Source organism: Pristiophorus japonicus, chromosome X, assembly GCF_044704955.1.
Source record: "Pristiophorus japonicus isolate sPriJap1 chromosome X, sPriJap1.hap1, whole genome shotgun sequence".
NCBI classification, from domain to species: Eukaryota; Metazoa; Chordata; class Chondrichthyes; family Pristiophoridae; genus Pristiophorus; species Pristiophorus japonicus.
The window spans coordinates 29,289,897-29,315,716 of record NC_092010.1 but is presented as its reverse complement, the minus strand read 5'-3'; positions in this window follow the sequence as shown (position 1 = coordinate 29,315,716).

Below are 25,820 nucleotides of genomic sequence, written 5' to 3'. Positions count from 1 at the left end.
TATCACAGAGCACAAATTAAGTAATGCTGTGATCTATTGGTTATCACAGAGCACAAATTAAGTAATGCTGTGATCGATTGGTTATCACAGAGCACAAATTAAGTAACGCTGTGATCTTTTGGTTATCACAGGGCACAAATTAAGTAACGCTGTGATCTATTGGTTATCACAGGGCACAAATTAAGTAACGCTGTGATCTATTGGTTATCACAGAGCACAAATTAAGTAACGCTGTGTTGTATTGGCTATCACAGCGCACAAATTAAGTAACGCTGTGAACTATTGGTTATCACTGCGCACAAATTAAGTAACGCTGTGATCTATTGGTTATCACAGCGCTCAAATTAAGTAACGCTGTGATCTATTGGTTATCGCAGCGCGGAAATTAAGTAACGCTGTGATCTGTTGGTTATCACAGAGCACAAATTAAGTAACGCTGTGATCTATTGGTTATCACAGGGCACAAATTAAGAAACGCTGTGATTTTTGGTTATTACAGCGCACAAATTAAGTAACGCTGTGATCTATCGGTTATCACAGGGCACAAATTAAATAACGCTGTGATCTGTTGGTTATCACAGAGCACAAATTAAATAACGCTGTGATCTGTTGGTTTTCACAGAGCACAAATTAAGTAACGCTGTGATCTATCGGTTATCACAGGGCACAAATTAAATAACGCTGTGATCTGTTGGTTTTCACAGAGCACAAATTAAGTAACGCTGTGATCTATTGGTTATCACAGGGCACAAATTAAGTCACGCTGTGATCTATCGGTTATCACAGGGTACAAATTAAGTAACGCTGTGATCTATTGGTTATCACAGGGCACAAATTTAGTCACGCTGTGATCTATCGGTTATCACAGGGTACAAATTAAGAAACGCTGTGATCTATTGGTTATCACAGGGTACAAATTAAGTAACGCTGTGATCTATTGGTTATCACAGGGCACAAATTAAGTAACGCTGTGATCTATTGGTTATCACAGAGCACAAATTAAGTAACGCTGTGATCTATTGGTTATCACTGCACACATAATAAGGAACGCTGTGATCAATTGGTTATCACAGCGCACAAATTAAGTAACGCTGTGATCTATTGGTTATCACAGGGCACAAATTTAGTCACGCTGTGATCTATCGGTTATCACAGGGTACAAATTAAGTAACGCTGTGATCTATTGGTTATCACAGGGTACAAATTAAGTAACGCTGTGATCTATTGGTTATCACAGGGCACAAATTAAGTAACGCTGTGATCTATTGGTTATCACAGCGCACAAATTAAGTAACGCTGTGATCTTTTGGTTATCACAGCGCACAAATTAAGAAACGCTGTGATCTATTGGTTATCACAGAGCACAAATTAAGTCACGCTGTGATCTATTGGTTATCACAGAGCACAAATTAAGTCACACTGTGATCTATTGGTTATCACAGGGCACAAATTAAGTAACGCTGTGATCTATTGGTTATCACAGGGTAGAAATTAAGTAACGCTGTGATCTATTGGTTATCACAGCGCACAAATTAAGTAACGCTGTGATCTTTTGGTTATCACAGCGCACAAATTAATTAACGCTGTGATCTATTGGTTATCACAGAGCACAAATTAAGTAACGCTGTGATGTATTGGTTATCACAGCGCACAAATTAAGTCACGCTGTGATCTATTGGTTATCACAGCGCACAAATTAAGTAACGCTGTGATCTATTGGTTATCACAGGGCACAAATTAAGTAACGCTGTGATCTATTGGTTGTCACAGCGGAGAAATTAAGTAACGCTGTGATTTATTGGTTATCACAGCGCACAAATTACGTCACGCTGTGATCTTTTGGTTTTCACAGCGCACAAATTAAGAAACGCTGTGATCTATTGGTTATCACAGCGGAGAAATTAAGTAACGCTGTGATCTATTGGTTATCACAGCGCACAAATTAAGTCACGCTGTGATCTTTTGGTTTTCACAGCGCACAAATTAAGAAATGCTGTGATCTATTGGTTATCACAGCGCACAAATTAAGTCATGCTGTGATCTTTTGGTTATCGCAGCGCAGAAACTAAGTAATGCTGTGATCTCTTGGTGGTTATCACAGCGCACAAATTAAGTAACGCTGTGATCTATTGGTTATCACAGCGCACAAATTAAGAAACGCTGTGATTTTTGGTTATCACAGAGCACAAATTATGTAATGCTGTGATCTATTGGTTAGCACAGCACACAAATTAAGTAACGCTGTGATCTATTGATTATCACAGCGCACATAATCAGGAACGCTGCGAACTATTGGTTATCACAGCGCACAAATTAAGTAACGCTGTGATCTATTGATTATCACAGCGCACATAATCAGGAACGCTGCGAACTATTGGTTATCACAGCGCACAAATTAAGTAACGCTGTGATCTATTGGTTATCACAGAGCACAAATTAAGTAACGCTGTGATGTATTGGTTATCACAGCGCACAAATTAAGTAATGCTGCGATCTATTGGTTATCACAGGGCACAAATTAAGAAACGCTGTGATCTATTGGTTATCATAGCGTACAAATTGAGTAACGCTGTGATCAATTGGTTATCACAGCGCACAAATTAAGTAATGCTGTGATCGATTGGTTATCACAGAGCACAAATTAAGTAATGCTGTGATCGATTGGTTATCATAGAGCACAAATTAAGTAACGCTGTGATCTATTGTTTATCACAGGGCACAAATTAAGTAACGCTGTGATCTATTGGTTATCACAGAGCACAAATTAAGTAACGCTGTGATCTATTGGTTATCACAGCGCACAAATTAAGTAACGCTGTGATCTTTTGGTTATCACAGCGCACAAATTAAGAAACGCTGTGATCTATTGGTTATCACAGAGCACAAATTAAGTCACGCTGTGATCTATTGGTTATCACAGAGCACAAATTAAGTCACACTGTGATCTATTGGTTATCACAGGGCACAAATTAAGTAACGCTGTGATCTATTGGTTATCACAGGGTAGAAATTAAGTAATGCTGTGATCGATTGGTTATCACAGAGCACAAATTAAGTAACGCTGTGATCTTTTGGTTATCACAGGGCACAAATTAAGTAACGCTGTGATCTATTGGTTATCACAGGGCACAAATTAAGTAACGCTGTGATCTATTGGTTATCACAGAGCACAAATTAAGTAACGCTGTGTTGTATTGGTTATCACAGCGCACAAATTAAGTAACGCTGTGAACTATTGGTTATCACTGCGCACAAATTAAGTAACGCTGTGATCTATTGGTTATCACAGCGCTCAAATTAAGTAACGCTGTGATCTATTGGTTATCGCAGCGCGGAAATTAAGTAACGCTGTGATCTGTTGGTTATCACAGCGCACAAATTAAGTAACGCTGTGATCTATTGGTTATCACAGGGCACAAATTAAGAAACGCTGTGATTTTTGGTTATTACAGCGCACAAATTAAGTAACGCTGTGATCTATCGGTTATCACAGGGCACAAATTAAATAACGCTGTGATCTGTTGGTTATCACAGAGCACAAATTAAATAACGCTGTGATCTGTTGGTTTTCACAGAGCACAAATTAAGTAACGCTGTGATCTATCGGTTATCACAGGGCACAAATTAAATAACGCTGTGATCTGTTGGTTTTCACAGAGCACAAATTAAGTAACGCTGTGATCTATTGGTTATCACAGGGCACAAATTAAGTCACGCTGTGATCTATCGGTTATCACAGGGTACAAATTAAGTAACGCTGTGATCTATTGGTTATCACAGGGCACAAATTTAGTCACGCTGTGATCTATCGGTTATCACAGGGTACAAATTAGGAAACGCTGTGATCTATTGGTTATCACAGGGTACAAATTAAGTAACGCTGTGATCTATTGGTTATCACAGGGCACAAATTAAGTAACGCTGTGATCTATTGGTTATCACAGAGCACAAATTAAGTAACGCTGTGATCTATTGGTTATCACTGCACACATAATAAGGAACGCTGTGATCAATTGGTTATCACAGCGCACAAATTAAGTAACGCTGTGATCTATTGGTTATCACAGGGCACAAATTTAGTCACGCTGTGATCTATCGGTTATCACAGGGTACAAATTAAGTAACGCTGTGATCTATTGGTTATCACAGGGTACAAATTAAGTAACGCTGTGATCTATTGGTTATCACAGGGCACAAATTAAGTAACGCTGTGATCTATTGGTTATCACAGCGCACAAATTAAGTAACGCTGTGATCTTTTGGTTATCACAGCGCACAAATTAAGAAACGCTGTGATCTATTGGTTATCACAGAGCACAAATTAAGTCACGCTGTGATCTATTGGTTATCACAGAGCACAAATTAAGTCACACTGTGATCTATTGGTTATCACAGGGCACAAATTAAGTAACGCTGTGATCTATTGGTTATCACAGGGTAGAAATTAAGTAACGCTGTGATCTATTGGTTGTCACAGCGCACAAATTAAGTAACGCTGTGATCTTTTGGTTATCACAGCGCACAAATTAATTAACGCTGTGATCTATTGGTTATCACAGAGCACAAATTAAGTAACGCTGTGATGTATTGGTTATCACAGCGCACAAATTAAGTCACGCTGTGATCTATTGGTTATCACAGCGCACAAATTAAGTAACGCTGTGATCTATTGGTTATCACAGGGCACAAATTAAGTAACGCTGTGATCTATTGGTTGTCACAGCGGAGAAATTAAGTAACGCTGTGATTTATTGGTTATCACAGCGCACAAATTACGTCACGCTGTGATCTTTTGGTTTTCACAGCGCACAAATTAAGAAACGCTGTGATCTATTGGTTATCACAGCGGAGAAATTAAGTAACGCTGTGATCTATTGGTTATCACAGCGCACAAATTAAGTCACGCTGTGATCTTTTGGTTTTCACAGCGCACAAATTAAGAAATGCTGTGATCTATTGGTTATCACAGCGCACAAATTAAGTCATGCTGTGATCTTTTGGTTATCGCAGCGCAGAAACTAAGTAATGCTGTGATCTCTTGGTGGTTATCACAGCGCACAAATTAAGTAACGCTGTGATCTATTGGTTATCACAGCGCACAAATTAAGAAACGCTGTGATTTTTGGTTATCACAGAGCACAAATTATGTAATGCTGTGATCTATTGGTTAGCACAGCACACAAATTAAGTAACGCTGTGATCTATTGATTATCACAGCGCACATAATCAGGAACGCTGCGAACTATTGGTTATCACAGCGCACAAATTAAGTAACGCTGTGATCTATTGGTTATCACAGAGCACAAATTAAGTAACGCTGTGATGTATTGGTTATCACAGCGCACAAATTAAGTAACGCTGTGATCTATTGGTTATCACAGCGCACAAATTAAGTAATGCTGTGATCTATTGGTTATCACAGGGCACAAATTAAATAACGCTGTGATCTATTGGTTATCACAGGGCACAAATTAAGTAACGCTGTGATCTATTGGTTATCACAGCGCACAAATTAAGTAACGCTATGAACTATTGGTTATCACAGGGCAGAAATTAAGTAACGCTTTGAACTATTGGTTATCACAGCACACAAATTAAGTAACGCTGTGATCTTTTGGTTATCACAGCACACAAATTAAGAAACGCTGTGATCTATTGGTTATCATAGCGTACAAATTGAGTAACGCTGTGATCAATTGGTTATCACAGCGCACAAATTAAGTAACGCTGTGATCTATTGGTTATCACAGAGCACAAATTAAGTAATGCTGTGATCGATTGGTTATCACAGAGCACAAATGAAGTAACGCTGTGATCGATTGGTTATCACAGCGCACAAATTAAGTAACGCTGTGATCGATTGGTTATCACAGCGCACAAATTACGTAACGCTGTGAACTATTGGTTATCACTGCGCACAAATTAAGTAACGCTGTGATCGATTGGTTATCACAGCGCACAAATTACGTAACGCTGTGAACTATTGGTTATCACTGCGCACAAATTAAGTAACGCTGTGATCTATTGGTTATCACAGCGCTCAAATTAAGTAACGCTGTGATCTATTGGTTATCGCAGCGCGGAAATTAAGTAACGCTGTGATCTGTTGGTTATCACAGCGCACAAATTAAGTAACGCTTTGATTTTTGGTTATTACAGCGCACAAATTAAGTAACGCTGTGATCTATCGGTTATCACAGGGCACAAATTAAATAACGCTGTGATCTGTTGGTTTTCAAGAGCACAAATTAAGAAACGCTGTGATCTATTGGTTATCACAGAGCACAAAGTAAGAAATGCTGTGATCTATTGGTTATCACAGCGCACAAATTAAGTAACGCTATGATCTATTGGTGGTTATCACAGCGCACAAATTAAGTCACGCTGTGATCTATCGGTTATCACAGGGTACAAATTAAGTAACGCTGTGATCTCTTGGTTATCACAGGGCACAAATTAAGTAATGCTGTGATCTATTGGTTATCACAGCGCACAAATTAAGTCACGCTGTGATCTATTGGTTATCACAGCGTACAAATTAGGTAACGCTGTGATCTATCGGTTATCACAGGGTACAAATTAAGTTACGCTGTGATCTATTGGTTATCACAGCGCACAAATTAAGTAACGCTGTGATCTATTGGTTATCACAGCGCACAAATTAAGTAACGCTGTGATCTATTGGTTATCGCAGGGCACAAATTAAGTAACGCTGTGATCTATTGGTTATCACAGCGCAGAAATTAAGTAACGCTGAGATCTATTGTTTATCTCAGCGCACAAATTAAGTAACGCTGTGATCTATTGGTTGTCACAGGGTAGAAATTAAGTAACGCTGTGATCTATTGGTTATCACAGCGCACAAATTAAGTAACGCTGTGATCTATTGGTTATCACAGAGCACAAATTAAGTAACGCTGTGATCTACTGGTTATCACAGGGCACAAATTAAGTAACGCTGTGATCTATTGGTTATCACAGGGCACAAATTAAGTAACGCTGTGATCTATTGGTTATCACAGCGCAGAAATTAAGTAACGCTGAAATCTATTGGTTGTCACAGCACACAAATTAAGTAACGCTGTGATCTTTTGGTTATCACAGCGCACAAATTAAGAAACGCTGTGATTTTTGTTTATCACAGAGCACAAATTAAGTAATGCTGTGATCTATTGGTTATCACAGCGCACAAATTCAGTCACGCTGTGATCTATTGGTTATCACAGCGTACAAATTAAGTAACGCTGTGATCTATTGGTTATCACAGGGCACAAATTAAGTAACGCTGTGATCTATTGGTTGTCACAGCACACAAATTAAGTAACGCTGTGATCTTTTGGTTATCACAGCGCACAAATTAAGAAACGCTGTGATCTATTGGTTATCACAGAGCACAAATTAAGTCACGCTGTGATCTATTGGTTATCACAGAGCACAAATTAAGTCACACTGTGATCTATTGGTTATCACAGGGCACAAATTAAGTAACGCTGTGATCTATTGGTTATCACAGGGTAGAAATTAAGTAACGCTGTGATCTATTGGTTGTCACAGCGCACAAATTAAGTAACGCTGTGATCTTTTGGTTATCACAGCGCACAAATTAATTAACGCTGTGATCTATTGGTTATCACAGAGCACAAATTAAGTAACGCTGTGATGTATTGGTTATCACAGCGCACAAATTAAGTCACGCTGTGATCTATTGGTTATCACAGCGCACAAATTAAGTAACGCTGTGATCTATTGGTTATCACAGGGCACAAATTAAGTAACGCTGTGATCTATTGGTTATCACAGCGGAGAAATTAAGTAACGCTGTGATTTATTGGTTATCACAGCGCACAAATTACGTCACGCTGTGATCTTTTGGTTTTCACAGCGCACAAATTAAGAAACGCTGTGATCTATTGGTTATCACAGCGGAGAAATTAAGTAACGCTGTGATCTATTGGTTATCACAGCGCACAAATTAAGTCACGCTGTGATCTTTTGGTTTTCACAGCGCACAAATTAAGAAATGCTGTGATCTATTGGTTATCACAGCGCACAAATTAAGTCATGCTGTGATCTTTTGGTTATCGCAGCGCAGAAACTAAGTAATGCTGTGATCTCTTGGTGGTTATCACAGCGCACAAATTAAGTAACGCTGTGATCTATTGGTTATCACAGCGCACAAATTAAGAAACGCTGTGATTTTTGGTTATCACAGAGCACAAATTATGTAATGCTGTGATCTATTGGTTAGCACAGCACACAAATTAAGTCACGCTGTGATCTATTGATTATCACAGCGCACATAATCAGGAACGCTGCGAACTATTGGTTATCACAGCGCACAAATTAAGTAACGCTGTGATCTATTGGTTATCACAGAGCACAAATTAAGTAACGCTGTGATGTATTGGTTATCACAGCGCACAAATTAAGTAACGCTGTGATCTATTGGTTATCACAGCGCACAAATTAAGTAATGCTGTGATCTATTGGTTATCACAGGGCACAAATTAAATAACGCTGTGATCTATTGGTTATCACAGGGCACAAATTAAGTAACGCTGTGATCTATTGGTTATCACAGCGCACAAATTAAGTAACGCTATGAACTATTGGTTATCACAGGGCAGAAATTAAGTAACGCTTTGATCTATTGGTTATCACAGCACACAAATTAAGTAACGCTGTGATCTTTTGGTTATCACAGCACACAAATTAAGAAACGCTGTGATCTATTGGTTATCATAGCGTACAAATTGAGTAACGCTGTGATCAATTGGTTATCACAGCGCACAAATTAAGTAACGCTGTGATCTATTGGTTATCACAGAGCACAAATTAAGTAATGCTGTGATCGATTGGTTATCACAGAGCACAAATGAAGTAACGCTGTGTTGTGTTGGTTATCACAGCGCACAAATTAAGTAACGCTGTGATCAATTGGTTATCACAGCGCACAAATTAGGTAACGCTGTGATCTATTGGTGATCACAGCGCACAAATTAAGTAACGCTGTGAACTATTGGTTATCACTGCGCACAAATTAAGTAACGCTGTGATCTATTGGTTATCACAGCGCTCAAATTAAGTAACGCTGTGATCTATTGGTTATCGCAGCGCGGAAATTAAGTAACGCTGTAATCTGTTGGTTATCACAGCGCACAAATTAAGTAACGCTTTGATTTTTGGTTATTACAGCGCACAAATTAAGTAACGCTGTGATCTATCGGTTATCACAGGGCACAAATTAAATAACGCTGTGATCTGTTGGTTTTCACAGAGCACAAATTAAGAAACGCTGTGATCTATTGGTTATCACAGAGCACAAAGTAAGAAATGCTGTGATCTATTGGTTATCACAGCGCACAAATTAAGTAACGCTATGATCTATTGGTGGTTATCACAGCGCACAAATTAAGTCACGCTGTGATCTATCGGTTATCACAGGGTACAAATTAAGTAACGCTGTGATCTCTTGGTTATCACAGGGCACAAATTAAGTAATGCTGTGATCTATTGGTTATCACAGCGCACAAATTAAGTCACGCTGTGATCTATTGGTTATCACAGCGTACAAATTAGGTAACGCTGTGATCTATCGGTTATCACAGGGTACAAATTAAGTTACGCTGTGATCTATTGGTTATCACAGCGCACAAATTAAGTAACGCTGTGATCTATTGGTTATCACAGCGCACAAATTAAGTAACGCTGTGATCTATTGGTTATCGCAGGGCACAAATTAAGTAACGCTGTGATCTATTGGTTATCACAGCGCAGAAATTAAGTAACGCTGAGATCTATTGTTTATCTCAGCGCACAAATTAAGTAACGCTGTGATCTATTGGTTGTCACAGGGTAGAAATTAAGTAACGCTGTGATCTATTGGTTATCACAGCGCACAAATTAAGTAACGCTGTGATCTATTGGTTATCACAGAGCACAAATTAAGTAACGCTGTGATCTACTGGTTATCACAGGGCACAAATTAAGTAACGCTGTGATCTATTGGTTATCACAGGGCACAAATTAAGTAACGCTGTGATCTATTGGTTATCACAGCGCAGAAATTAAGTAACGCTGAAATCTATTGGTTGTCACAGCACACAAATTAAGTAACGCTGTGATCTTTTGGTTATCACAGCGCACAAATTAAGAAACGCTGTGATTTTTGTTTATCACAGAGCACAAATTAAGTAATGCTGTGATCTATTGGTTATCACAGCGCACAAATTAAGTCACGCTGTGATCTATTGGTTATCACAGCGTACAAATTAAGTAACGCTGTGATCTATTGGTTATCACAGGGCACAAATTAAGTAACGCTGTGATCTATTGGTTATCACAGCGCAGAAATTAAGAAATGCTGTGATCTGTTGGTTATCACAGCGCACAAATTAAGTAACGCTGTGATCTAATGGTTATCACAGCGCAGAAATTAAGTAACGCTGAGATCTATTGGTTATCTCAGCGCACAAATTAAGTAACGCTGTGATCTATTGGTTATCACAGGGCACAAATTAAGTAACGCTGTGATCTATTGGTTATCACAGAGCACAAATTAAGTAACGCTGTGTTGTATTCGTTATCACAGTGCACAAATTAAATAACGCTGTGATCTATTGGTTATCACAGCGCACAAATTAAGTAACGCTGTGATCTATTGGTTATCACAGAGCACAAATTAAGTAACGCTGTGATCTATTGGTTGTCACAGCACACAAATTAAGTAACGCTGTGATCTTTTGGTAATCACAGCGCACAAATTAAGTCACGCTGTGATCTTTTGGTTTTCACAGCGCACAAATTAAGAAACGCTGTGATCTATTGGTTATCACAGAGCACAAATTAAGAAATGCTGTGATCTATTGGTTATCACAGCGCACAAATTAAGTAACGCTGTGATCTATTGGTGGTTATCACAGCGCACAAATTAAGTAACGCTGTGATCTATTGGTTATCACAGCGCACAAATTAAGTGACGCTGTGATCTATTGGTTATTACAGCGCACAAATTAAGTAACGCTGTGATCTATTGGTTATCACAGGGTACAAATTAAGTAACGCTGTGATCTATTGGTTATCACAGCGCACAAATTAAGTAACGCTGTGATGTATTGGTTATCACAGCGCACAAATTAAGTCACGCTGTGATCTTTTGGTTTTCACAGCGCACAAATTAAGAAACGCTGTGATCTATTGGTTATCACAGAGCACAAATTAAGAAATGCTGTGATCTATTGGTTATCACAGCGCACAAATTAAGTAACGCTGTGTTGTATTGGTTATCACAGCGCAGAAATTAAGGAAAGCTGTGATCTATTGGTTATCATCGGGCACAAATTAAGTAACGCTGTGATCTATTGGTTATCACAGGGCACAAATTAAGTAACGCTGTGATCTATTGGTTCTCACAGGGTTCAAATTAAGTAACGCTGTGATCTATTGGTTATCACAGGGTACAAATTAAGTAACGCTGTGATCTATTGGTTATCACAGCGCACAAATTAAGTAGCGCTGTGATGTATTGGTTATCACAGCGCACAAATTAAGTAACGCTGTGATCTATTAGTTATCACAGAGCACAAATTAAGTAACGCTGTGTTGCATTGGTTATCACAGCGCACAAATTTAGTAACGCTGTGATCTATTGGTAGTCACAGTGCACAAATTAAGTAACGCTGTCATCTATTGGTTATCACAGCGCAGAAATTAAGTAACGCTGTGATCTTTTGGTTATCACAGCGAACAAATTAAGAAACGCTGTGATTTTTGGTTATCACAGAGCACAAATTAAGAAATGCTGTGATCTATTGGTTATCACAGCGCACAAATTAAGTAACGCTGTGATCTATTGGTTATCACAGGGCACAAATTAAGTAACGCTGTGATCTATTGGTTGTCACAGCACACAAATTAAGTAACGCTGTGATCTTTTGGTTATCACAGCGCACAAATTAAGAAACGCTGTGATCTATTGGTTATCACAGAGCACAAATTAAGTCACGCTGTGATCTATTGGTTATCACAGAGCACAAATTAAGTCACACTGTGATCTATTGGTTATCACAGGGCACAAATTAAGTAACGCTGTGATCTATTGGTTATCACAGGGTAGAAATTAAGTAACGCTGTGATCTATTGGTTGTCACAGCGCACAAATTAAGTAACGCTGTGATCTTTTGGTTATCACAGCGCACAAATTAATTAACGCTGTGATCTATTGGTTATCACAGAGCACAAATTAAGTAACGCTGTGATGTATTGGTTATCACAGCGCACAAATTAAGTCACGCTGTGATCTATTGGTTATCACAGCGCACAAATTAAGTAACGCTGTGATCTATTGGTTATCACAGGGCACAAATTAAGTAACGCTGTGATCTATTGGTTATCACAGCGGAGAAATTAAGTAACGCTGTGATTTATTGGTTATCACAGCGCACAAATTACGTCACGCTGTGATCTTTTGGTTTTCACAGCGCACAAATTAAGAAACGCTGTGATCTATTGGTTATCACAGCGGAGAAATTAAGTAACGCTGTGATCTATTGGTTATCACAGCGCACAAATTAAGTCACGCTGTGATCTTTTGGTTTTCACAGCGCACAAATTAAGAAATGCTGTGATCTATTGGTTATCACAGCGCACAAATTAAGTCATGCTGTGATCTTTTGGTTATCGCAGCGCAGAAACTAAGTAATGCTGTGATCTCTTGGTGGTTATCACAGCGCACAAATTAAGTAACGCTGTGATCTATTGGTTATCACAGCGCACAAATTAAGAAACGCTGTGATTTTTGGTTATCACAGAGCACAAATTATGTAATGCTGTGATCTATTGGTTAGCACAGCACACAAATTAAGTAACGCTGTGATCTATTGATTATCACAGCGCACATAATCAGGAACGCTGCGAACTATTGGTTATCACAGCGCACAAATTAAGTAGCGCTGTGATGTATTGGTTATCACAGCGCACAAATTAAGTAACGCTGTGATCTATTAGTTATCACAGAGCACAAATTAAGTAACGCTGTGTTGCATTGGTTATCACAGCGCACAAATTTAGTAACGCTGTGATCTATTGGTAGTCACAGTGCACAAATTAAGTAACGCTGTCATCTATTGGTTATCACAGCGCAGAAATTAAGTAACGCTGTGATCTTTTGGTTATCACAGCGAACAAATTAAGAAACGCTGTGATTTTTGGTTATCACAGAGCACAAATTAAGAAATGCTGTGATCTATTGGTTATCACAGCGCACAAATTAAGTAACGCTGTGATCTATTGGTTATCACAGGGCACAAATTAAGTAACGCTGTGATCTATTGGTTGTCACAGCACACAAATTAAGTAACGCTGTGATCTTTTGGTTATCACAGCGCACAAATTAAGAAACGCTGTGATCTATTGGTTATCACAGAGCACAAATTAAGTCACGCTGTGATCTATTGGTTATCACAGAGCACAAATTAAGTCACACTGTGATCTATTGGTTATCACAGGGCACAAATTAAGTAACGCTGTGATCTATTGGTTATCACAGGGTAGAAATTAAGTAACGCTGTGATCTATTGGTTGTCACAGCGCACAAATTAAGTAACGCTGTGATCTTTTGGTTATCACAGCGCACAAATTAATTAACGCTGTGATCTATTGGTTATCACAGAGCACAAATTAAGTAACGCTGTGATGTATTGGTTATCACAGCGCACAAATTAAGTCACGCTGTGATCTATTGGTTATCACAGCGCACAAATTAAGTAACGCTGTGATCTATTGGTTATCACAGGGCACAAATTAAGTAACGCTGTGATCTATTGGTTATCACAGCGGAGAAATTAAGTAACGCTGTGATTTATTGGTTATCACAGCGCACAAATTACGTCACGCTGTGATCTTTTGGTTTTCACAGCGCACAAATTAAGAAACGCTGTGATCTATTGGTTATCACAGCGGAGAAATTAAGTAACGCTGTGATCTATTGGTTATCACAGCGCACAAATTAAGTCACGCTGTGATCTTTTGGTTTTCACAGCGCACAAATTAAGAAATGCTGTGATCTATTGGTTATCACAGCGCACAAATTAAGTCATGCTGTGATCTTTTGGTTATCGCAGCGCAGAAACTAAGTAATGCTGTGATCTCTTGGTGGTTATCACAGCGCACAAATTAAGTAACGCTGTGATCTATTGGTTATCACAGCGCACAAATTAAGAACCGCTGTGATTTTTGGTTATCACAGAGCACAAATTATGTAATGCTGTGATCTATTGGTTAGCACAGCACACAAATTAAGTCACGCTGTGATCTATTGATTATCACAGCGCACATAATCAGGAACGCTGCGAACTATTGGTTATCACAGCGCACAAATTAAGTAACGCTGTGATCTATTGGTTATCACAGAGCACAAATTAAGTAACGCTGTGATGTATTGGTTATCACAGCGCACAAATTAAGTAACGCTGTGATCTATTGGTTATCACAGCGCACAAATTAAGTAATGCTGTGATCTATTGGTTATCACAGGGCACAAATTAAATAACGCTGTGATCTATTGGTTATCACAGGGCACAAATTAAGTAACGCTGTGATCTATTGGTTATCACAGCGCACAAATTAAGTAACGCTATGAACTATTGGTTATCACAGGGCAGAAATTAAGTAACGCTTTGATCTATTGGTTATCACAGCACACAAATTAAGTAACGCTGTGATCTTTTGGTTATCACAGCACACAAATTAAGAAACGCTGTGATCTATTGGTTATCATAGCGTACAAATTGAGTAACGCTGTGATCAATTGGTTATCACAGCGCACAAATTAAGTAACGCTGTGATCTATTGGTTATCACAGAGCACAAATTAAGTAATGCTGTGATCGATTGGTTATCACAGAGCACAAATGAAGTAACGCTGTGTTGTGTTGGTTATCACAGCGCACAAATTAAGTAACGCTGTGATCAATTGGTTATCACAGCGCACAAATTAGGTAACGCTGTGATCTATTGGTGATCACAGCGCACAAATTAAGTAACGCTGTGATCGATTGGTTATCACAGCGCACAAATTACGTAACGCTGTGAACTATTGGTTATCACTGCGCACAAATTAAGTAACGCTGTGATCTATTGGTTATCACAGCGCTCAAATTAAGTAACGCTGTGATCTATTGGTTATCGCAGCGCGGAAATTAAGTAACGCTGTGATCTGTTGGTTATCACAGCGCACAAATTAAGTAACGCTTTGATTTTTGGTTATTACAGCGCACAAATTAAGTAACGCTGTGATCTATCGGTTATCACAGGGCACAAATTAAATAACGCTGTGATCTGTTGGTTTTCACAGAGCACAAATTAAGAAACGCTGTGATCTATTGGTTATCACAGAGCACAAAGTAAGAAATGCTGTGATCTATTGGTTATCACAGCGCACAAATTAAGTAACGCTATGATCTATTGGTGGTTATCACAGCGCACAAATTAAGTCACGCTGTGATCTATCGGTTATCACAGGGTACAAATTAAGTTACGCTGTGATCTATTGGTTATCACAGCGCACAAATTAAGTAACGCTGTGATCTATTGGTTATCACAGCGCACAAATTAAGTAACGCTGTGATCTATTGGTTATCGCAGGGCACAAATTAAGTAACGCTGTGATCTATTGGTTATCACAGCGCAGAAATTAAGTAACGCTGAGATCTATTGTTTATCTCAGCGCACAAATTAAGTAACGCTGTGATCTATTGGTTGTCACAGGGTAGAAATTAAGTAACGCTGTGATCTATTGGTTATCACAGCGCACAAATTAAGTAACGCTGTGATCTATTGGTTATCACAGAGCACAAATTAAGTAACGCTGTGATCTACTGGTTATCACAGGGCACAAATTAAGTAACGCTGTGATCTATTGGTTATCACAGGGCACAAATTAAGTAACGCTGTGATCTATTGGTTATCACAGCGCAGAAATTAAGTAACGCTGTGATCTATTGGTTATCACAGGGCACAAATTAAGTAACGCTGTGATCTTTTGGTTATCACAGCGCACAAATTAAGAAACGCTGTGATTTTTGTTTATCACAGAGCACAAATTAAGTAATGCTGTGATCTATTGGTTATCACAGCGCACAAATTAAGTCACGCTGTGATCTATTGGTTATCACAGCGTACAAATTAAGTAACGCTGTGATCTATTGGTTATCACAGGGCACAAATTAAGTGACGCTGTGATCTATTGGTTATCACAGCGCAGAAATTAAGAAATGCTGTGATCTGTTGGTTATCACAGCGCACAAATTAAGTAACGCTGTGATCTAATGGTTATCACAGCGCAGAAATTAAGTAACGCTGAGATCTATTGGTTATCTCAGCGCACAAATTAAGTAACGCTGTGATCTATTGGTTATCACAGGGCACAAATTAAGTAACGCTGTGATCTATTGGTTATCACAGAGCACAAATTAAGTAACGCTGTGTTGTATTGGTTATCACAGTGCACAAATTAAATAACGCTGTGATCTATTGGTTATCACAGCGCACAAATTAAGTAACGCTGTGATCTATTGGTTATCACAGAGCACAAATTAAGTAACGCTGTGATCTATTGGTTGTCACAGCACACAAATTAAGTAACGCTGTGATCTTTTGGTTATCACAGCGCACAAATTAAGTCACGCTGTGATCTTTTGGTTTTCACAGCGCACAAATTAAGAAACGCTGTGATCTATTGGTTATCACAGAGCACAAATTAAGAAATGCTGTGATCTATTGGTTATCACAGCGCACAAATTAAGTAACGCTGTGATCTATTGGTGGTTATCACAGCGCACAAATTAAGTAACGCTGTGATCTATTGGTTATCACAGCGCACAAATTAAGTGACGCTGTGATCGATTGGTTATCACAGCGCACAAATTCAGTAACGCTGTGATCTATTGGTTATCACAGGGTACAAATTAAGTAACGCTGTGATCTATTGGTTATCACAGCGCACAAATTAAGTAACGCTGTGATGTATTGGTTATCACAGCGCACAAATTAAGTCACGCTGTGATCTTTTGGTTTTCACAGCGCACAAATTAAGAAACGCTGTGATCTATTGGTTATCACAGAGCACAAATTAAGAAATGCTGTGATCTATTGGTTATCACAGCGCACAAATTAAGTAACGCTGTGTTGTATTGGTTATCACAGCGCAGAAATTAAGGAAAGCTGTGATCTATTGGTTATCATCGGGCACAAATTAAGTAACGCTGTGATCTATTGGTTATCACAGGGCACAAATTAAGTAACGCTGTGATCTATTGGTTCTCACAGGGTACAAATTAAGTAACGCTGTGATCTATTGGTTATCACAGGGTACAAATTAAGTAACGCTGTGATCTATTGGTTATCACAGCGCACAAATTAAGTAGCGCTGTGATGTATTGGTTATCACAGCGCACAAATTAAGTAACGCTGTGATCTATTAGTTATCACAGAGCACAAATTAAGTAACGCTGTGTTGCATTGGTTATCACAGCGCACAAATTTAGTAACGCTGTGATCTATTGGTAGTCACAGTGCACAAATTAAGTAACGCTGTCATCTATTGGTTATCACAGCGCAGAAATTAAGTAACGCTGTGATCTTTTGGTTATCACAGCGAACAAATTAAGAAACGCTGTGATTTTTGGTTATCACAGAGCACAAATTAAGAAATGCTGTGATCTATTGGTTATCACAGCGCACAAATTAAGTAACGCTGTGATCTATTGGTTATCACAGCGCACATAATAAGTAACGCTGTGATCTATTGGTTATTACAGCGCACAAATTAAGTATCGCTGTGATCTATTGGTTTTTACAGGGCACAAATTAAGAAACGCTGTGATCTATTGGTTATCACAGCGCACAAATTAAGTAACGCTGTGTTGTATTGGTTATCACAGCGCACAAATTAAGTAACGCTGTGATCTATTGGTTATCACAGGGCACAAATTAAGTAACGCTGTGATCTATTGGTTATCACAGGGTACAAATTAAGTTACGCTGTGATCTATTGGTTATCACAGCGCAGAAATTAAGTAACGCTGTGATCTATTGGTTATCACAGAGCACAAATTAAGTAACGCTGTGATGTATTGATTATCACAGCGCACAAATTAAGAAACGCTGTGATTTTTGGTTGTCAGAGAGCACAAATTAAGTAATGCTGTGATCGATTGGTTATCACAGCGCACAAATTAAGTAACGCTGTGATCTATTGGTTATCACAGCGCACATAATAAGTAACGCTGTGATCTCATGGTTATCACAGCGCACAAATTAAGTAACGCTGTGAACTATTGGTTATCACAGAGCACAAATTAAATAATGCTGTGATCTATTGGTTATCACAGGGTACAAATTAAGTAACGCTGTGATCTATTGGTTGTCACAGCGCACAAATTAAGTAACGCTGTGATCTATTAGTTATCACAGAGCACAAATTAAGTAACGCTGTGTTGCATTGGTTATCACAGCGCACAAATTAAGTAACGCTGTGATCTATCGGTTATCACAGGGCACAAATTAAATAACGCTGTGATCTGTTGGTTTTCACAGAGCACAAATTAAGAAACGCTGTGATCTATTGGTTATCACAGAGCACAAAGTAAGAAATGCTGTGATCTATTGGTTATCACAGCGCACAAATTAAGTAACGCTATGATCTATTGGTGGTTATCACAGCGCACAAATTAAGTCACGCTGTGATCTATCGGTTATCACAGGGTACAAATTAAGTTACGCTGTGATCTATTGGTTATCACAGCGCACAAATTAAGTAACGCTGTGATCTATTGGTTATCACAGCGCACAAATTAAGTAACGCTGTGATCTATTGGTTATCGCAGGGCACAAATTAAGTAACGCTGTGATCTATTGGTTATCACAGCGCAGAAATTAAGTAACGCTGAGATCTATTGTTTATCTCAGCGCACAAATTAAGTAACGCTGTGATCTATTGGTTGTCACAGGGTAGAAATTAAGTAACGCTGTGATCTATTGGTTATCACAGCGCACAAATTAAGTAACGCTGTGATCTATTGGTTATCACAGAGCACAAATTAAGTAACGCTGTGATCTACTGGTTATCACAGCGCAGAAATTAAGTAACGCTGTGATCTATTGGTTATCACAGGGCACAAATTAAGTAACGCTGTGATCTTTTGGTTATCACAGCGCACAAATTAAGAAACGCTGTGATTTTTGTTTATCACAGAGCACAAATTAAGTAATGCTGTGATCTATTGGTTATCACAGCGCACAAATTAAGTCACGCTGTGATCTATTGGTTATCACAGCGTACAAATTAAGTAACGCTGTGATCTATTGGTTATCACAGGGCACAAATTAAGTGACGCTGTGATCTATTGGTTATCACAGCGCAGAAATTAAGAAATGCTGTGATCTGTTGGTTATCACAGCGCACAAATTAAGTAACGCTGTGATCTAATGGTTATCACAGCGCAGAAATTAAGTAACGCTGAGATCTATTGGTTATCACAGAGCACAAATTAAGTAACGCTGTGTTGTATTGGTTATCACAGTGCACAAATTAAATAACGCTGTGATCTATTGGTTATCACAGCGCACAAATTAAGTAACGCTGTGATCTATTGGTTATCACAGAGCACAAATTAAGTAACGCTGTGATCTATTGGTTGTCACAGCACACAAATTAAGTAACGCTGTGATCTTTTGGTTATCACAGCGCACAAATTAAGTCACGCTGTGATCTTTTGGTTTTCACAGCGCACAAATTAAGAAACGCTGTGATCTATTGGTTATCACAGAGCACAAATTAAGAAATGCTGTGATCTATTGGTTATCACAGCGCACAAATTAAGTAACGCTGTGATCTATTGGTGGTTATCACAGCGCACAAATTAAGTAACGCTGTGATCTATTGGTTATCACAGCGCACAAATTAAGTGACGCTGTGATCGATTGGTTATCACAGCGCACAAATTCAGTAACGCTGTGATCTATTGGTTATCACAGGGTACAAATTAAGTAACGCTGTGATCTATTGGTTATCACAGCGCACAAATTAAGTAACGCTGTGATGTATTGGTTATCACAGCGCACAAATTAAGTCACGCTGTGATCTTTTGGTTTTCACAGCGCACAAATTAAGAAACGCTGTGATCTATTGGTTATCACAGAGCACAAATTAAGAAATGCTGTGATCTATTGGTTATCACAGCGCACAAATTAAGTAACGCTGTGTTGTATTGGTTATCACAGCGCAGAAATTAAGGAAAGCTGTGATCTATTGGTTATCATCGGGCACAAATTAAGTAACGCTGTGATCTATTGGTTATCACAGGGCACAAATTAAGTAACGCTGTGATCTATTGGTTCTCACAGGGTACAAATTAAGTAACGCTGTGATCTATTGGTTATCACAGGGTACAAATTAAGTAACGCTGTGATCTATTGGTTATCACAGCGCACAAATTAAGTAGCGCTGTGATGTATTGGTTATCACAGCGCACAAATTAAGTAACGCTGTGATCTATTAGTTATCACAGAGCACAAATTAAGTAACGCTGTGTTGCATTGGTTATCACAGCGCACAAATTTAGTAACGCTGTGATCTATTGGTAGTCACAGTGCACAAATTAAGTAACGCTGTCATCTATTGGTTATCACAGCGCAGAAATTAAGTAACGCTGTGATCTTTTGGTTATCACAGCGAACAAATTAAGAAACGCTGTGATTTTTGGTTATCACAGAGCACAAATTAAGAAATGCTGTGATCTATTGGTTATCACAGCGCACAAATTAAGTAACGCTGTGATCTATTGGTTATCACAGCGCACATAATAAGTAACGCTGTGATCTATTGGTTATTACAGCGCACAAATTAAATATCGCTGTGATCTATTGGTTTTTACAGGGCACAAATTAAGAAACGCTGTGATCTATTGGTTATCACAGCGCACAAATTAAGTAACGCTGTGTTGTATTGGTTATCACAGCGCACAAATTAAGTAACGCTGTGATCTATTGGTTATCACAGGGCACAAATTAAGTAACGCTGTGATCTATTGGTTATCACAGGGTACAAATTAAGTTACGCTGTGATCTATTGGTTATCACAGCGCAGAAATTAAGTAACGCTGTGATCTATTGGTTATCACAGAGCACAAATTAAGTAACGCTGTGATGTATTGATTATCACAGCGCACAAATTAAGAAACGCTGTGATTTTTGGTTGTCAGAGAGCACAAATTAAGTAATGCTGTGATCGATTGGTTATCACAGCGCACAAATTAAGTAACGCTGTGATCTATTGGTTATCACAGCGCACATAATAAGTAACGCTGTGATCTCATGGTTATCACAGCGCACAAATTAAGTAACGCTGTGAACTATTGGTTATCACAGAGCACAAATTAAATAATGCTGTGATCTATTGGTTATCACAGGGTACAAATTAAGTAACGCTGTGATCTATTGGTTGTCACAGCGCACAAATTAAGTAACGCTGTGATCTATTAGTTATCACAGAGCACAAATTAAGTAACGCTGTGTTGCATTGGTTATCACAGCGCACAAATTAAGTAACGCTGTGATCTATTGGTTATCACAGCGCACATAATAAGTAACGCTGTGATCTATTGGTTATTACAGCGCACAAATTAAGTATCGCTGTGATCTATTGGTTTTTACAGGGCACAAATTAAGTAACGCTGTGATCTATTGGTTATCACAGCGCACAAATTAAGTAACGCTGTGTTGTATTGGTTATCACAGCGCACAAATTAAGTAACGCTGTGATCTATTGGTTATCACAGGGCACAAATTAAGTAACGCTGTGATCTATTGGTTATCACAGGGTACAAATTAAGTTACGCTGTGATCTATTGGTTATCACAGCGCAGAAATTAAGTAACACTGTGATCTATTGGTTATCACAGCGCACAAATTAAGTAACGCTGTGATGTATTGGTTATCACAGCGCACAAATTAAGTAACGCTGTGATCTATTGGTTATCACAGCGCACAAATTAAGTAACGCTGTGATCTATTGGTTATCACAGGGCACAAATTAAGTAACGCTGTCATCTATTGGTTATCACAGCGCACAAATTAAGAAACGCTGTGATTTTTGGTTGTCACAGAGCACAAATTAAGTAATGCTGTGATCGATTGGTTATCACAGCGCACAAATTAAGTAACGCTGTGATCTATTGGTTATCAGAGCGCACATAATAAGTAACGCTGTGATCTATTGGTTATTACAGCGCACAAATTAAGTAACGCTGTGATCTATTGGTTATTACAGGGCACAAGTTAAGAAACGCTGTGATCTATTGGTTATCACAGCGCACAAATTAAGTAACGCTGTGAACTATTAGTTATCACAGAGCACAAATTAAGTAACGCTGTGTTGCATTGGTTATCACAGCGCACAAATTAAGTAACGCTGTGATCTATTGGTAGTCACAGCGCACAAATTAAGTAACGCTTTGATCTATTGGTTATCACAGTGCAGAAATTAAGTAACGCTGTCATTTATTGGTTATCAGAGCGCACAAATTAAGTAACGCTGTGATCTATTGGTTATCACAGCGCACATAATAAGTAACGCTGTGATCTATTGGTTATTACAGCGCACAAATTAAGTAACGCTGTGATCTATTGGTGGTTATCACAGCGCACAAATTAAGTAACGCTGTGATCTATTGGTTATCACAGCGCACAAATTAAGTGACGCTGTGATCTATTGGTTATCAGAGGGCACAAATTAAGTAACGCTGTGATGTATTGGTTATCACAGCGCACAAATTAAGTCACGCTGTGATCTTTTGGTTTTCACAGCGCACAAATTAAGAAACGCTGTGATCTATTGGTTATCACAGAGCACAAATTAAGAAATGCTGTGATCTATTGGTTATCACAGCGCACAAATTAAGTAACGCTGTGTTGTATTGGTTATCACAGCGCAGAAATTAAGGAAAGCTGTGATCTATTGGTTATCATCGGGCACAAATTAAGTAACGCTGTGATCTATTGGTTATCACAGGGCACAAATTAAGTAACGCTGTGATCTATTGGTTCTCACAGGGTACAAATTAAGTAACGCTGTGATCTATTGGTTATCACAGGGTACAAATTAAGTAACGCTGTGATCTATTGGTTATCACAGCGCACAAATTAAGTAACGCTGTGATGTATTGGTTATCACAGCGCACAAATTAAGTAACGCTGTGATCTATTAGTTATCACAGAGCACAAATTAAGTAACGCTGTGTTGCATTGGTTATCACAGCGCACAAATTTAGTAACGCTGTGATCTATTGGTAGTCACAGCGCACAAATTAAGTAACGCTGTCATCTATTGGTTATCACAGCGCAGAAATTAAGTAATGCTGTGATCTTTTGGTTATCACAGCGAACAAATTAAGAAACGCTGTCATTTTTGGTTATCACAGAGCACAAATTAAGAAATGCTGTGATCTATTGGTAATCACAGCGCACAAATTAAGTAACGCTGTGATCTATTGGTTATCACAGCGCACATAATAAGTAACGCTGTTATCTATTGGTTATCACAGCGCACAAATTAAGTAACGCTGTGATCTATTGGTTATCACAGGGCACAAATTAAGTAACGCTGTGATCTATTGGTTATCACAGGGTACAAATTAAGTTACGCTGTGATCTATTGGTTATCACAGCGCAGAAATTAAGTAACGCTGTGATCTATTGGTTATCACAGAGCACAAATTAAGTAACGCTGTGATGTATTGATTATCACAGCGCACAAATTAAGAAACGCTGTGATTTTTGGTTGTCAGAGAGCACAAATTAAGTAATGCTGTGATCGATTGGTTATCACAGCGCACAAATTAAGTAACGCTGTGATCTATTGGTTATCACAGCGCACATAATAAGTAACGCTGTGATCTATTGGTTATTACAGCGCACAAATTAAGTAACGCTGTGATCTATTGGTTATTACAGGGCACAAATTAAGAAACGCTGTGATCTAATGGTTATCACAGCGCACAAATTAAGTAACGCTGTGAACTATTGGTTATCACAGAGCACAAATTAAATAATGCTGTGATCTATTGGTTATCACAGGGCACAAATTAAGTAACGCTGTGATCTATTGGTTATCACAGGGTACAAATTAAGTTACGCTGTGATCTATTGGTTATCACAGCGCACAAATTAAGTAACGCTGTGATCTATTGGTTATCACAGCGCACAAATTAAGTAACGCTGTGATCTATTGGTTATCGCAGGGCACAAATTAAGTAACGCTGTGATCTATTGGTTATCACAGCGCAGAAATTAAGTAACGCTGAGATCTATTGTTTATCTCAGCGCACAAATTAAGTAACGCTGTGATCTATTGGTTGTCACAGGGTAGAAATTAAGTAACGCTGTGATCTATTGGTTATCACAGCGCACAAATTAAGTAACGCTGTGATCTATTGGTTATCACAGAGCACAAATTAAGTAACGCTGTGATCTACTGGTTATCACAGCGCAGAAATTAAGTAACGCTGTGATCTATTGGTTATCACAGGGCACAAATTAAGTAACGCTGTGATCTTTTGGTTATCACAGCGCACAAATTAAGAAACGCTGTGATTTTTGTTTATCACAGAGCACAAATTAAGTAATGCTGTGATCTATTGGTTATCACAGCGCACAAATTAAGTCACGCTGTGATCTATTGGTTATCACAGCGTACAAATTAAGTAACGCTGTGATCTATTGGTTATCACAGGGCACAAATTAAGTGACGCTGTGATCTATTGGTTATCACAGCGCAGAAATTAAGAAATGCTGTGATCTGTTGGTTATCACAGCGCACAAATTAAGTAACGCTGTGATCTAATGGTTATCACAGCGCAGAAATTAAGTAACGCTGAGATCTATTGGTTATCACAGAGCACAAATTAAGTAACGCTGTGTTGTATTGGTTATCACAGTGCACAAATTAAATAACGCTGTGATCTATTGGTTATCACAGCGCACAAATTAAGTAACGCTGTGATCTATTGGTTATCACAGAGCACAAATTAAGTAACGCTGTGATCTATTGGTTGTCACAGCACACAAATTAAGTAACGCTGTGATCTTTTGGTAATCACAGCGCACAAATTAAGTCACGCTGTGATCTTTTGGTTTTCACAGCGCACAAATTAAGAAACGCTGTGATCTATTGGTTATCACAGAGCACAAATTAAGAAATGCTGTGATCTATTGGTTATCACAGCGCACAAATTAAGTAACGCTGTGATCTATTGGTGGTTATCACAGCGCACAAATTAAGTAACGCTGTGATCTATTGGTTATCACAGCGCACAAATTAAGTGACGCTGTGATCGATTGGTTATCACAGCGCACAAATTCAGTAACGCTGTGATCTATTGGTTATCACAGGGTACAAATTAAGTAACGCTGTGATCTATTGGTTATCACAGCGCACAAATTAAGTAACGCTGTGATGTATTGGTTATCACAGCGCACAAATTAAGTCACGCTGTGATCTTTTGGTTTTCACAGCGCACAAATTAAGAAACGCTGTGATCTATTGGTTATCACAGAGCACAAATTAAGAAATGCTGTGATCTATTGGTTATCACAGCGCACAAATTAAGTAACGCTGTGTTGTATTGGTTATCACAGCGCAGAAATTAAGGAAAGCTGTGATCTATTGGTTATCATCGGGCACAAATTAAGTAACGCTGTGATCTATTGGTTATCACAGGGCACAAATTAAGTAACGCTGTGATCTATTGGTTCTCACAGGGTACA